Source organism: Apis dorsata, unplaced genomic scaffold (genome assembly GCF_000469605.1).
Source record: "Apis dorsata unplaced genomic scaffold, Apis dorsata 1.3 scaffold_465, whole genome shotgun sequence".
NCBI lineage: Eukaryota > Metazoa > Arthropoda > Insecta > Hymenoptera > Apidae > Apis > Apis dorsata.
This window is the reverse complement of record NW_006263705.1, coordinates 294,741-310,490: the sequence shown is the minus strand read 5'-3', so window position 1 is coordinate 310,490 and position 15,750 is coordinate 294,741. Positions and strand designations below refer to the sequence as shown.

Here is a 15,750-nt window from a genome sequence, read left to right as displayed (position 1 = left end):
GACAGCTCTCGTTTTTTGCGCGACCGTGGCCGTTCTCGTGTTAATCGCCGCTGTTTCTCGTGGTCCGAATTTCAACTCGATAAACCACGTGTGCATGTACGAAACGTATCCTGGGTTTGTTGCTATAAAGTCATTTCGTCAAACTCACGTGTATTTTTGTTCGAATGTTTGGCGAGTTGCCGTGTATCGGGGGTCGCTGTAATGGATTTGATGCGGTTGATCAAATTGCTTTTAAAAAGAACGTACATCTTTTGTGAAATACTGTGAAAAAAATTGAACCAAAGTGAAAGTTTGGGAATATTTTACCGGGGAACAATTGTAGAAAGTTTACTTTGATTCGGTGTGAAGTGAACCATGGAATTTTTGTAGAGGTTAGTTTCCGATTTAACTGGCACGATGGTTTCGTCTACGAGGGGGTGATTAAATCAATGGGTCGAAAAGTTTTGCATTGAGTTTGATAGAAAGACAAAAGTGCATTTTAACGAAAGAATAAATGCAAAAGTAGGTCAGAAGCAAGTTAAGAAAATTTGTGGGAAGGTAAGTTTTTACAATGGGATATCTCAAATTGCGTTTTTGCTATAATAATATTTTTACAAAATTTATATATTAATCTAAAAATAATCAATAATTAATATTAGAAACATAAGAAATTTTCATTTGCACACAATTAATTATCACACAAAATCGAAACAAAAATATATAATTTTTTATAGTTATAATATTTTCGGGAAAATATATTAAAACAAATCAAAAATCATTATTATCTGATAAGTCTGTGATTAAGATGTAAAATTTTCCTATTTCTAATATCGTTTTGTCGACATTTTTTTTAATTAAGATTTTTATCATCCAACATTGATCATGAAAATAGAGTGTGTTCGATTTAAGTCACATCAAAGGATTTAAGCAATGACTATTAGTCTTCTTGCTTCTTCCTGATGTCCTCGACACACTTTCAAGTGTCGAGGTCGTTTGACAGAGACCTTCGTTGGGGTCACCATTGTATCCAAGATCCACGACGACCGCGAAGCGTCGTTTTGGACTCATGATCTCTCTCTCTCTCTCTTTCTTTCTCTCTTCCTCCTCCTCCCAAGAGGAGCAGATCAATAAGCGTTAGGTGCGTTCCAACAGCTTAGGATATCCTTCATATCCCGCGATAAGGTTTGCATCTTGCGCAACCGTTCGTTGACTGACTATTCTAGGTCGCTTTACAATTCATACAAATTCTGCTTATATAATCTAAACAATATCTACGTAAATGTATGTAGATTTTACGTTTTAATATTCGTAATATCATTTTTTATGAAGTTTAGTAAATGAAATTTGACTGATAACAGATGAAGCTTTAAAATTTTAATAATTTATCTACTGAAAAGAAAAATTCAAATTCTGATGAAAAAACTTAAAAATATTTATAAGAAAGAAAATTATTTGTATTAAATTCATAAAATTTTAAATCTTTCTTAAATTATGCCTTAATGCAAAAAGAAAATATTTTTGTTTATTTAATATTTCTGTATAATGTATAAATTACCAATACACAAGACGCAAAATTAAAATAAAATTTTATGACGTTCAATTAATCTTAGGTTTAATGATAAATAAAAGAAATAGTGAAACATAAATAATCATGATCCCAACATTTTAAATTCAAATATTATTCGTATTAAAATAAACATTAATAAACAATTTTTTATTATAATGGATAGATAAATTCCATTATAAATTCCAAGTGATATTTTTTTTAATTAAAAATTATATTTTCTCTTTAATAAAATGAAGAAGAAAAAAAATAATTTAATAATTTATGAAATTTCATTGCTCACAATTAAAGGAGCATTTAAAGAATCATCTATTTTTTTAGTAATAGCCTCCTTCCATCGATTAGATTTGCGCACAAACATTTTCTCTAAATCGTTCGACTTCGTTATATCGTTGCACGTGAGTTGCCACACAGATTCGAGCAACAATGAAACGGTCGCGCAAGTTTCTAATCAGAGATGTACCAATTTGACACAATGGCCACCGGTTTCAGAATGAGCGTATCGCGTTTCAGAATGAAACGTAACTGTGCCAAATTTAATGATTCAACGCCCTATTGCGTCAGTTAACAACGCCATCTGGCCTGATGCGTCCCTGCTGAGTTTCGGGGGATCCCCGAGGAACACTTCTTAACCATGTTCTCGATCGACAGAGATGGAATTATAAATAGAACCCGTGTCTGAGGGTAGACAATGGAGGCATCCGCAGAGTGGATGTATATACATGGAAGCTTCTACAAAAATAGAACGATAACAGGAATTTAAAGAGTTCCATTCGACGGTGCAGTTGCACCCAGCACATCGTCCTTAGATGCTAATCTTCTGAGGTTGCTTAATGAAAAAAATAAGATTATTTTTGTCTATGTACATATGTTTTAGAAGTGGACGTTTATTTTAATTATAACAATCTTATGATTTCGAATGATGTTATGAGGCACGTTTTATATTTAATAAAATATTTTATATTTATATTTAATTAATTTTGTCATATGAGTATTAATTTTTCGATAAAACAAGATTAATAAATATAATTTGTTAAAAGAACATTCCTTCAATGATCTTAATACATCATTTTACATATCCAATTTTTTTTTTGTACATCTTAATCGACACAATATTTTAGTTTTAATTTTCAAAAATTATATGCTAAAATATTTTAACACTTATAGGAAATTCTTTCTTGATAAGATTTATGAAAGATGATCAATTCATCAAATCTATTCCAATCTAATCATTCTTCTTTACTGTATCTTATATTTCAACACAATTTTATTGTGTTTTTAATAATTTCCATTTCATTTATTTTTTATAATTTTATGTTATTTCTTAGATACAATTTCTGAAAGAATTTTTCACAAAAAAATACAGAATACATTGCCAAGCTCTCATAATCGATCATAAGGTAATATTATGTCGATGTCCTTCGCAAATAGTAAAAAAATATCTGCGTCATGTCAAATAATGTAATTTCATAGATGTTGATTAGAATTTTCGTTCTACGCAAAAAAATCTTCGTTCATCATTATTGCAATATTGCCGAAGGCCTCTTGCGAATCGTGCATGTGAATTTACTGTTTTTTAATCAAGAGCACGAAAATAGCACTAGGGAAGACTTAATCAGCCTGTCTAACGTGAGTGGATGAAAGGAGGTTCTATCTGATTTGAATAGAACGACGCTGGGATGAGGCTTCGGTAAGGTCACCCAGCAAGATCTTGTCTATACTGAATTACACGATCGTCAATTCCACGTCATGAATACACTATATCGACCAAATAATACTGACTCATCGAAAAGTAATTCTCTGTTTATATAATTATATATTGTTCTATATAACAACGTTAGTAAAATTATCCACTTTTGGCACGTGTACTTAATAAGATTAGATCATCTTAAAATAATCATCTTAAAATAAATATTTCAATCAAATTCAATAATTTATTTATTTAAAATAATTTATTATATAATATTATATTAATTTATATTATATTATATAATTATATTATATAATTATTATATATTTATATTATATTATATTATATATTTATATTATATAATTATATAATATAATATTAATTTATTTAAAAAATTATATATAAATTATTAATCTCTTAATAAATTGGTATATATATGTTTGATTTTTTTCAGATATTTTGGAATATACATAATATTTCTTATTTTATCTGTATTATCTGTAATATTCTTAAATATATTTCAAATAAATATAATAAATGAAAGAACAAAATATACAAATATGCAGAATTATATTTTGCATCTCAATAAAAATTAATACTCATTATTTTCAAAAGGATTAAAGGAATAATTAATAATTTTTAGAAATTATAAAAATAAAAATCTGAAATTCATCAGTTTTAATTTGATAATTCTGATATTGGATAATGATAAATAAGAATTGAAAAATAAAGTTAGTGAGTATAGTCTTGTCTACCTAGGTGGTTTGCAACATGACAAAAATAATTGAATCAGCATATATCTAGTCCAGTACACGTACCTCGCGTTCCTGTTATCTCGACGAAGTGCATCTTACAAAGTGGTTTCACTTTATCATTGGCTCTCACTCGCGTGTTTCGCATCGGTTATTTATGTCCAACGATGAGCGAAGAGAAACCTTCGTCGAGGTCGCTCTCGCGCGTCGAATTTTCAATTAGATTTGCATAATGACCGTTTAAAAGATACTCTAGCTGGCTTGCTAGGGTGAAAATTGAATTTACACAAGCAGTTACGTTCTCACTTTGCAAATTGCAATATCTCTCACGATAGAAAATCGATTATACGAAGAATGGGAAGAAATGATTTATTATGATTAAAATATAATAACAGTTGAATTTTCATTTTCAACAAAAAAAAAATTATAAAGAAGATATTTAAAAAAATACATAGTTTTAATGTACGTTTATAAAAAGAGTAATATATATATATATAGAATCATTAAAATCAGCAATCGATAGCAACTTCATTATTTCCTCTTTCTAACATTGATAACGAATCAATGTTATAAATTATTCATTTGATAATCAGAAATACACAATGAACTATAAAATTTCACGAATAGTTTACCAATGTAACAATTTCGAATTTGAAAATGTTTAACCAGAAAGCAAATTTAATCGAATAAATACTCATAAAACCGTAACAATATTATTAAACAAGTTCAAGTAAATTTCTAATGTAAATTTCATTCGCTCACGTATACTCGTTTAATGAAGAATCATTAAAATCAGCCATTATATCGAATCGATAATAATAAAAATTGAAAACTACAGATTATTTTAATCATAAATATATAGGAAAAGAGATCAGAAGATCCAACTTAAATATTATAAAATATAATCCATCAAGTTTCAAATTTTTTATCTATATAATAGATTCATAAATCACGCAACCAATATAGATAGATAGCAATTTTAAATTTTCTATTATACCATTTTCTTTCCGGTTCACTCTGTTTCGATCTACGGATAGATATACTCAAACTACAGATCGTACAAATGGGATTGTTGCGTTGTGCAATTGCAGCAGTAGTAAATCCTTCGAGATTCCGGATAAAGGTTGTTCTCCATACGATCATCATCATGCTACACCAGTCAATAGACTGTTATTTACGGGTCATGGAGTGCTATGTAATACCCACAAGAGTCAGGTTCAGGTGGAAAGGTCGTTTTCACGTACCTCACTTTTCACTCACCGGAACAATTAAATGTAGGATATCGCAAGAATCACGTTTTCGATTTAAGCTGACATGGACGATGTATAACTTCGATTTCTCGGTGTCTTTTAGTTTTAAAATTTCATTATTTTCAATCTTTGATGTGCATTTTATTGTGAATAACTAATTCACATCGTTCTATTATGACGATTTATTTCTTTTTATATAGATATACCATTAAAATTGGTTTATTTATTTTAACGATGTATATGCAAATGTACAGATGTTTATGCATTAATAGAAAATTTAAATATACAAAACATTTTAGAAGATTTTTACATAATATGCAAAAATATAAAAATATTGTAAGAAAAACATACATTGTTATTTAATATAGCATAGTATTCAATAAATGAATGAAATATTTATTTAAATTCTATTTATTTCATTTATGAGTTTCATATTTATTTGTATATGATGCAGATTATTGTAAATAATACCAGATTGAGAAAGAATTCAGAATTAAAAAGAATTTTTGATATGATAAATATAATTATTGAAATAAAAAAAATATATCAAATATAATTTATTAGAATGACTTATTCGTTAATTTTCCTATATTAATTTAGCATATGTACGTATATTACTTAGATTTATTGCGAAATAAATAAAACGATCTAAGCGAATTCAACATATGTATTTATATCATTCATGGATAATGAAGGACAAAATTGATGAATGTCGTGTTCACTAAGTCATTGATATCGCTATCTGGCAGAAATATGTGGAGAAGTTCTCGGTCAGGTAGTCGAATGCAAACGAAGTTATTACGGATAATTTGCATAATGGGATTTTAATCTGTAGACATGTCGAGGATCGAGCTTGGTGACACCTTATTGGTGCATAAAAGCATGCAAGGTATTAATCACCTGTTCTCCGAACGGACAGCTGTTCAATGAAAAACATAAATTTCCATTCGCTCCTAATAAATCAAACTATTATTTCAACTGTACCTATATCGTATTTTCTCGTAAAATAATATCTCTAAATCAACAAATTTCACTTCAGAATTTTCCTCAAAATTAAATAACATCTTCCAAACGATCAAATTATTTTTTCTATGACAATTGACTCTCCACACTTACAATAAATCTTCATCTTTATTTTTCTTCTCTCTCCCTTATATTAATCTGCTCATTATAGATATTCGAAAATTTCCAAAAATACCCGAGCTGAATGACTCTCGACATCGTTTCCACTAGAAAAACGAGATAATAAGCGAGTAGAGATGTGTGACGCAGCTGCGACACGAAGCAGTTTTGCGATTGAAATCGTGAAAGGCGGGCGACTTCCCGCTTCGGCGTAGAGTGACGAAACAGCCCCGTTGACCGACATTGCCAGAGCACGTGTCGAGCGCGTCGACAACCGACCAACGTTCCAGGCCAGCGATGAAATTCGAGAAAAAAAGGGAAAGTGAGAGGGAAAAAGCTTCTCAGGAAATCGGGGAAGGGAGAATACGGGGGAGGCGCGAGAATTGGCCGAAAATGTGTGGATTTTCGGGTGTTTCGGGGACGATGTGCGAGGAGGAACGACTTTGTTCGTGCAGGGCGCCGTGGCGTCGCGCCGGCAGGCTTCGAGCCAATGCGCTGTGAAAATGCCCGGGTGGGAAAGGGTGGATCGGGGGTGGCGCGCAAGCGTCGTCGTGGTATCGACGCTTCGACTCCCGGGCCGAGGGAAAGAAGCGGATTCAGACGGTAGTAGTAAAGCCTAGCTCGGGTCGGCCGAGCGCAAATGTGCGCTCTACGTGGTGACAGCCGCGTCTCGTTCGAGCTGCTCTCATCTGAGATCTCGTTGTCAGATCACGAAGAACGTGATTCTGAGGTTCAACGTTCGATCGTTGAATCGGAGAGAGAGATGTGTCCGGCGTGATGGGCGAACGAAGAAACCGTGAAGGGCAGAGAACGTCTCTACCACAAGTGTGAACATCCCCTTGGTTTCAGTGTGTGCCTCCATCGTTTCTATCTCGTTCGTTCGGCCCGTCTCTCTCGTTCTGTGCCTCTGCCTGCCTGTTCTCTCTGTTCTCTCGCTGTGCTTTCTGTCCTGGTCTTGCACACACACATACACATATACACACACAAACGTGTCTCTATCTCTTTCTCACACTTTCTGGTCGTCATCATCTCTTTTTCGAGATCGAGGTGGTAAAAGTGGCGCGAGCACGGGCAGACCCAGCCGAAGACTGGCAGCGTCCAAGGCACTGGCGGAGCTGGTGCACGAGATCAGGATGAAATCGAGGAGGTACGTGGTTCGATGGTCTCTTCAGCCGATTAATGCACAAATATCGGCCAAAGATGGCAGTGGCTAGGTCGCAAATCACGTTATCATTCATATCGCGACAATCTTAAATGGACCAGATATACATATTACATTCGCTACTACTTCTCTCGCTCCTCATGTGCTACCTTTTCTTCATGTGTTCCGACTGTTCACCCTGTACTTGTGCTAGCAGATAGCCTATGTCGCGCGCGTGGTACTCTTCTGTGTTCTCAATCGACGGTTTCGTTTGCTTCAGAACTACGTAATTCTAATTTTCCTCGCGCTAAATCATCCAAAATCTCGAGATTGCTCGATAGCATCGAACGGCGGGAACGCGGAGAAGGTTAAGTCTCATTTGCATTTTTCAAGATCACCAATATTCATCCCTTCGATTTCATTATTCAATGGATACAGAAAAAGAAGATGGAACGATCGAATAATGAAATCATTTATCTGATCAAAAATGAATGAATATCTGAATATATTCTATAGATACAATGCGTATTCTCCTTTTACGTTCCTCCTTGTTGTTGTTGCGTTTTCATCATATCTCTCTCTCTCTCTCTTTCTCTTTCTCTTTAATACTCTTTAACAGTCTTGTTCTATTCCCTCTTACTCCTCTATTTTACTCCTTTCCATCTCTCTTTACACCCGCTTCCTCCACTTCCTCTAACTGAACTCTTTCATCCCCCTTTTCATAGTGTGGGCCACGTTCGGCTTCCTTTGATACATACTCGCACACATTTTTCCATGCACACATACACACACACACACACAACGCGCGCGCGCGCATACATCTGTTCGAAAATTGATGTCACGAGGCGAGGGGAGAGCGGAAAATACATAGATACACGTACATCGACGCCGGATGTACATTGACTCGGCTCCTATCTGTGTGCTCCCGTCAGCTTATCACGACATGCGCATCATTGGGCAAATATTCGGTTAACTAAACAAGGCAAACCACCCACGCCTCCACTCCCCTCTCGTTATACACGTATCCATGTACCGTGTACCGTGCTTATATCGCGGTGTGACGCTAGTTACACATAGAAAAGCCAGCATCGCAACACAACCAATGTTTTTGCGAACCCTGGTTTGTTCCTGCTCTGGTGATAATTGAAGAGCATCGCCAGAAATATACCATCGACGCGTTTTTCCCCTTTTTTTTTTTTTTCTACCATCTTCCATCCGTTTTCCGTTCATTCGCCCCTTCTCGGTGCTCGTTTTGTCATCCACGTAAATTCGCATCGTCGAACAAGTTCACGAATGAACGATAACTGACAGATTTGACGTTCCTCGAATGTGATCGTTCAACTGGAAATTAAATAATAGGCAAAAAAAAACGAAATATTGTGTTGAGCATGATATAGAGGAATTGGTATCGTTCGCGTGACGATAATTAAATGGCCCTCGAATTCTTAAAAAAATGTTTTCTTGTCGATACGCCTTTAATTCTTTGAAAGTATAAAAAAATTCTAAATAAATCGATTAATTATTTAAATTTTTCAAGGGAATGAAAAATATTTTATCATGCATATCGGAGTGCGATAATTTCTAAACTACTATGTTTCAAAAAGTTCAAAACAATCGTGATTAGGTTTCATAGGAAGAGCTCTCGAAATAATTTGTTTTCTCTATTTATTTTCCTTTATATTTTCTCATTATTCATCCGTTCTAACCTAATATTTGAGATTGAAATGCGACAAAATTACTGGCACGCGATCAAGAAACGATTCGATTATCGAACACTTTTAATTCAATGCGCACTTCTTCGTTCATTTAAGTTTTCCTTTCTTTTCTATTTTTCTTCTTTTGTCTCGCTTTCTCTCAAACGAACGAAAACGATTCATTCGATATTTTTATCGCTCGCTAGAGTCAGATACCTGATTATGCGCCGGTTGGAACGCGTCTATAGGAATAAAGAATATCGATGAGGCGAATGAAATCCCTTGGTCCGGAAACTTTTCTCATTAATTGAGCCACTATGCAAAAGCTGCCCTATGGAGGGTGTAATAACTTTTGCTATATAGAGCAAAATTCAGAAAGCGGGACGGTAGCGATAACGTGATTTAAAGGTTTAATAAAGTCAGCCACGTAGATTAATTCGCTTTTGGACGGCGCGTGCACGAAAATGATTTGTGTGGCTTGATCGAAATCGCCTTGGGAATTGATTGCATTTCATTCTGTGTAAATTGTCCATTATCGTACACCCATTGAATATTTTTCCACTTCGAAAGATTCAAAACGTAGAATATGCGATAAAAAATATTTAGAATTTCTGTGTGACGTGTCTGATAAAAAAATTGTCGATTTATTTTTCTTTCTTTCTTCTTTATTAAGTTATTAGGTTCGCAATAAGAAGTGAAAAATTTTTCCTTTTTCTGTTCTTTAAATATTTTTTATATCTCTAAATGAAAGATAGTGAAAATATTTAAGTTTCGAATAAAATACAGTGAAATTGTTTCTTCATCTTTCTTTCTTCGTTTTTCTTATTGTATTTGCAAAACTGGAAAGTTTTCAAATTTGTAGGTCGAAAAGTATCGAAATGGTAAAAATACTTCCTCGTAAATGGTACTACTTTTCATTTGGTCGATATTGTTACCTTCATATATGAAAATTAACGGTTTATGTAATTTTCTTGACTTATTGTTATCTAGTCGATCAGTTAATAATATAATCGCAACTCGCAAATTACAATGTGATTAGAGAAAATTATAAGTTCTATATATAAGGTGTAGATAATAAAATCATGTTAACATATCTTTAATCTTTTCTAAATTTTATCATAAATTTTTAATATTAACATATAGTTAATTTATAACACATTTCTTTGTCTTTATAACAAACAATTGAAAATAAAATAAAATTGAATCGGTGAGATAGTCTATCAATTTCTATCAAACTTTAAAAAAACGAAATTTCATATATTTTAATTTAATATAATAAAAATTGTTTTGTATTGAGATAATTATCAATTATAGTATCAAAAAATACAAAATAAATCCAATTAAATAATTATATTGCATATCTTGTTAACAATCTCCAAAGAAATAGTACCCTTCTACTTAACAACTTGTCCTGACTTTTGCTTGTCTTTTCTTCTGAGCTATTTTCATTGAGATTCTCATTAATCTTGAAAATCTAAAGCAGCTAAGTAAAGAATTCTTTTTACCTACTCCTTTTAGTTTGCTTTTGTATACCGTGTTCTATCAGCAAACTGAAAATAACAATTCCTTTGAAAAATAACATTTTTAATCAAGATAGTGTAAAGATTTTCTTTATGATAAACGATAAGAATAACATAATCACAAAAATCACGCGCAGAAAAAAATCTAAATTTAATTTATTTTTGAACTTTATGTTTAATAATTCTATCCGTGCAATAAATAACATATAAAAATATAACGCGGTGTAATTTTTCATAACGAGTCGAAACGACAGAATAATTATCTCTTTTTTTTTTTTTGTATATATATACCTGTATAGAATTTCGTTTTCCACACGATTTACTTTGAAACGACGTCGAGTGCACACGTACTCGGCCAAAGTATGATTAAAGAATCTTGCTTCAAAACGAACCAGGTCTCCTTTTTCATTCATCTCGTGGAATTTGTTAAAAAATTCTGCATCTATTTTTATATATCAAACTGTATTTATAGAATTTGAAGACGCAATGCAAACGTGGACCGAGTTTTGCAACTCTTCAAACGTTCCAACCATTTTCTCTCTTAATTGGGTACACTTTCTTTACAGTTCTCAGTTAAAAGAATACTATTCTTCGCGGGACAAGTTTCGCCGTTTCTCGTAACAAGCATGCTCGACAAGTTTTCAAATTTAAATCCCGTCGAAAACGGAACTCTCTTTGCGAAATAACATTATTCTCGGTTTAGCTATAATTTCTATTCGTATTCCTTATTTGGAATACTATATAAGATGGAAACAATGTATTTTGCCATTTTTTTTATCATTTTGAGAGATTTTTTGATTTTTTCTATATCTTTTTTTTCTTTTTTTTCCCTCCCTAAATTTTCACGATTTACTTTCAAGTTTTATAAGTATCTTATAATCCATTTTCAGTGTTATACATAATTTAATATCTCTCATAATTATGCTAATTATTAGATAAAGATTATAAAAGTTGAAGGTAACTTCGAATATCTCATTAAAATGAAATATATGTAGAAAAATCATTATCTCGAAGGTTCTTCAAAATCGATGACATAAATTTTTAATCAGCATATTAATAAAAATAATTAATAAAAATATTTTCATGTTATTTATTATATATTAAATCAAATTTATGCAATTCCAGAAATTTATTATTATTTATTAAAGATTTTAGAATTTCAATATCAATTATTAAATATTTCTATTACCTTTAATATTAATATATTTTTATTATTAATTAATATATTATTTTCGATATTATTATCAATATAGTTCAGATATTTAAATAATATGATGATAAAAAAATAATGCGAATAATTAATTTTTCATTTATTATTATCAAACAGAAAAATATGGAAAAAAGAAAGACCTTTTCGTGATCGTGTCACGTGCCATTGAAGACCGTTGACGATAAGACATTTACAAGGTAACAAGGGAAACGACAGAAGTAAATCTTTACGTGATTTTTAAATCCGAGGTCGAGGCTTCATTAAGCTCTAAGTTTTTATATAAGAGACTTGAAATGTTCGGTGACCATCACCGAATAAATGCGCAGATATTTGTTTAACTCGAGCTTTCATCAACAAGATTTTCGTTTGATTTCAATCGCGAATCATTGACTTATTGCATTTTATCAATATATAATATAATATTCTATGGATATACACTGTCTATTTTAAAAACAGCAATAATTTTCATGTTCAGGGTTACTATAGATCACTTTATTTCAGTTCAAACTAATCTGATAAAGAGCATGATAACAGAATGAAAGAAGCATTGAAAACATGAACTATTTACACTTTTTATTAGTGTATAAAAAGTATTTATAGAGTTGAATATATTTTATTTGGATTTTTATTAAGTTTAATTCTTCATAATTAAATATTAACACTGAACAGAATTAAGAAGAATTTTTGTTGGATATAGAATAGATGAAAGATTATTGTTTCTTAATTTCGAATATTCCATAAAATTGAAATAAAAGAAGAAAGTTAAAAAAAATTAAAGTTTTAAAAATTTAATAATTTTCAGAGTTTCGAATTTTTATTACCTTCTATTTTTAGAATTTAAATTAAATAAAATTTTAAATTAAAAACAAAGAAAGATGTAAAGTTTTAATTACTTTTTTTTTAATTCTTTTTAGTATCTTAGAATTTATAATTATAGATGAGAAATTTCATTTCTGAATATCTTTATTACTATTTCAATTGTTATCGAAAAAATTTAATGGATAAATAAAGAATTTAATGAAAAATATCTCAAAAATTTTGGAATTCTAAAGTATTTAAAAAACTACATATAAAAAAAAACCATGAAGAAATATTATTTTATAAAGTTAAAATTCATCATAAATAAATTAATCTTTTAATTTTTTATTCTAAATTGACTAATACTACCAATACTAAATTTTACCAATTTTTATTTATAAAAATTTTGTTAACAAAATATTTGATTGACATTTATTTTCTACGATCAATATTATGAAATATTATGCAACACGAATGTTTGCTTTACGTCAATTTGATTGACTACATCAGAGAATATTCTGTATAGTGTAGAACGATGCTCGAGGGGATGATTGTCTTGCGAAGAACGCGTTCTCGCTATCGCAATGTCTTCTTTGTCTGTATGCACTCATGGTTTACGAGGCGAGGTTAACGATCGTCGCGTTAGTACTTGAAACGAAAGATTGCTTTAACGACGTTTATCTTACGATGGAGAATACGAGCAGTGGATACGATGATTTTCTATAGCGTATATAAGAATAAGGCTTTTAATTGGAACAAGAGTGTCTTCGTTACGTATATTTTTAGAATCTTGCGAAGACTGCAATATCGAGGATAATTTAATGACGTTTATCTTGAGATTGCAGATTGTTAGTATAAACCAGACTTGGATAGATTTTAATTGACATAAAGGTAATGAATAACGATTTGAGAAAATGGATTATTCCGATTTATTATTTATATTATGATATAATATTTTTATATTTATGTCATTTTATATTTATATATTAATATTATGGAAATAATATAAGATAAAGTAGCTTTGTCTTAAATTGGAGTTATATATATCATTTTCAAATAAATATTTTATTTCAAAAATTATATAGAACAACAGCATTTTAAATGAACATTAAATAAATTAAATAATTATTACATTTGAATTAATTTATTCTGAAATAAAATTTTTATTATAATCTTGTGATTATTTGCATAAAAGATTGATTGTCTTTGAATTTATTCTAATATAATTGATTTAATAATGTTAAAATACAATTAAAAATAATCTTCTAAATATTTTATGCAAATAATGATCATATCTGATAAAAAGAGATGATAAATAGATTTTATTTATGATATTATTTTAAATCCCTTATTTTAGCTATTCCTATTTATTCACTAATTATTTTAAATAATTCTATTATAATTTTTTAAATTATAAATGTTTTTAAGAATATATAAAAAAACGTAAAAATATATTAAGATAATATATACTTTCCTTGTCAAACATCTGCAAATAACATTCAAACATGCACATACTCTACCATTCTTTAAAATAACAAACACTTCTCGTATTAAATTCCAACTCAAGTCACGCGATGACAATTTGAAAATGAAATTAATACTACACTGTTCAAACAAACACCTTCAAACAACAGCAACAATATTTTTGCACGATTCTTCTACTCGAATTATTTATTTCGTATTCGATAATTGATCGATCAAATATTCCAAACAAAATATATAGAAGTTCCTCTTTAATTCGGCGATAGTTACCTACGTAATGCTTCATAAAACAGGCCTCCATTCAGGATCGACTCGGCTGAATTATGAATGACGGTCGATAGCTAGAGGGAGAACGCGTGTACTGGTCATATGAGTTTCACCTGGCTTATGTGGCTCTCGTAAGAATGTGTACGAAAAAAAGAACGACTATTGATACCCAACTTTCACTGCTTTTCACCCTTTCCGAACAATCTATTCTCTTGGATTCAATTCGTGTACTCCACCTCCAAAATACAAAAAATTTTGTGCTTTGAAATCGAGATGTATGCGAGATGTATAAAAGATGGTGAGTGAATAAAATTTTCCAGTGTAAACATGGAAAAGCTGATGTGAGATGTGAAACGACATCATGTATCAACGTCCATGATTGTAAAAAGGATTGTAACGTTTTTACTGGTTTGAAAGGGATCGTAAAAGAGTTTATTTAGTTACAGTTGTAATTTTAGAATCCGAATCTTTTATATCGTTTGAAAAATAGTACGTGATATTTTTTAAAATGATATCCTTTGTTTTTTTTAATAAAGAACGTCAAATCTAATTTATTAATGGATTATTGGAATATAATTCGAATATAATCGAAGATTGGAAAAAATTTTTATTTTATTCGTCGTTTATTAAACTTATCGGTTATTCCTTCTCCCTTTTTTTGCCAGTGTGCTGATTGCCTGATTGTTTTGATTCCGCGATGTTTGAAATAGATCGAATAATTACACTTTCTTATGCATTCAATTAATAAATCCGATATCCGATGGATATCAATGGATTTTATTCGTTTCAAAGAAATTGCCTTATATAAATATTCATTTCTTTTCCTCCTATGTATCCAACTTTCGAAATCAATTTTCTAACTAATCAAATCATTTCATTAAATATAGTATATAAATTATTTTTTTTAGTGGTTAAAAAAAACAAATATAGAAGCATCTAATTTCTTCATCAAAGTTCTTCATTCTTCAGCTCGTCGTTTGTACCTTCGATTCTTATGCATTTCATCACGCCATCATCGTTCTTGAAGTCATCGTCTGGTCCTCTCATCAGTTCAGCATCTCGTGATACTCCTATAAATTAAAACGAGACGTCAGTGAATTCTACTCTCTGCTTCCAGCAATATAGCTGTATTGATTCTCCATCAAGATCGTCGAAGTTACGAGGTCGTTAGAAAAGGTACGTTCGCATAAAGATCTCGGACAAAGTTTATCGTTGCTGGTGGAGGATTGACAGCCTCCGGCAGGGCAAGTCTTGAGGCGAAGGATTTCGAGAAAGTGAAGG

The 15,750-nt window shown here is 31.0% G+C and overlaps 1 protein-coding gene across 6 annotated transcripts in view; it reads left to right on the top strand.

The window, feature by feature from the left end:
* The window catches only part of LOC102677400, an 18,431-nt gene extending 2,687 nt beyond the window's left edge, over positions 1–15,744 (top strand). Inside the window, exons 1-3 of one of the 6 annotated variants that reach the window (XR_004151088.1) lie at positions 6,466–7,504; positions 14,469–14,767; positions 15,439–15,744. The gene's annotated coding sequence lies outside the window, so the exon portion shown is untranslated. Of the gene's footprint in view, positions 538–5,820; positions 7,505–14,129; positions 14,768–15,438 lie in introns of those variants that run through there. The other 5 variants (XM_031512528.1, XR_004151087.1, XR_004151090.1 and 2 more) reach the window with 5 other exon arrangements.
* Positions 15,745–15,750: the final 6 nt, after the last annotated feature.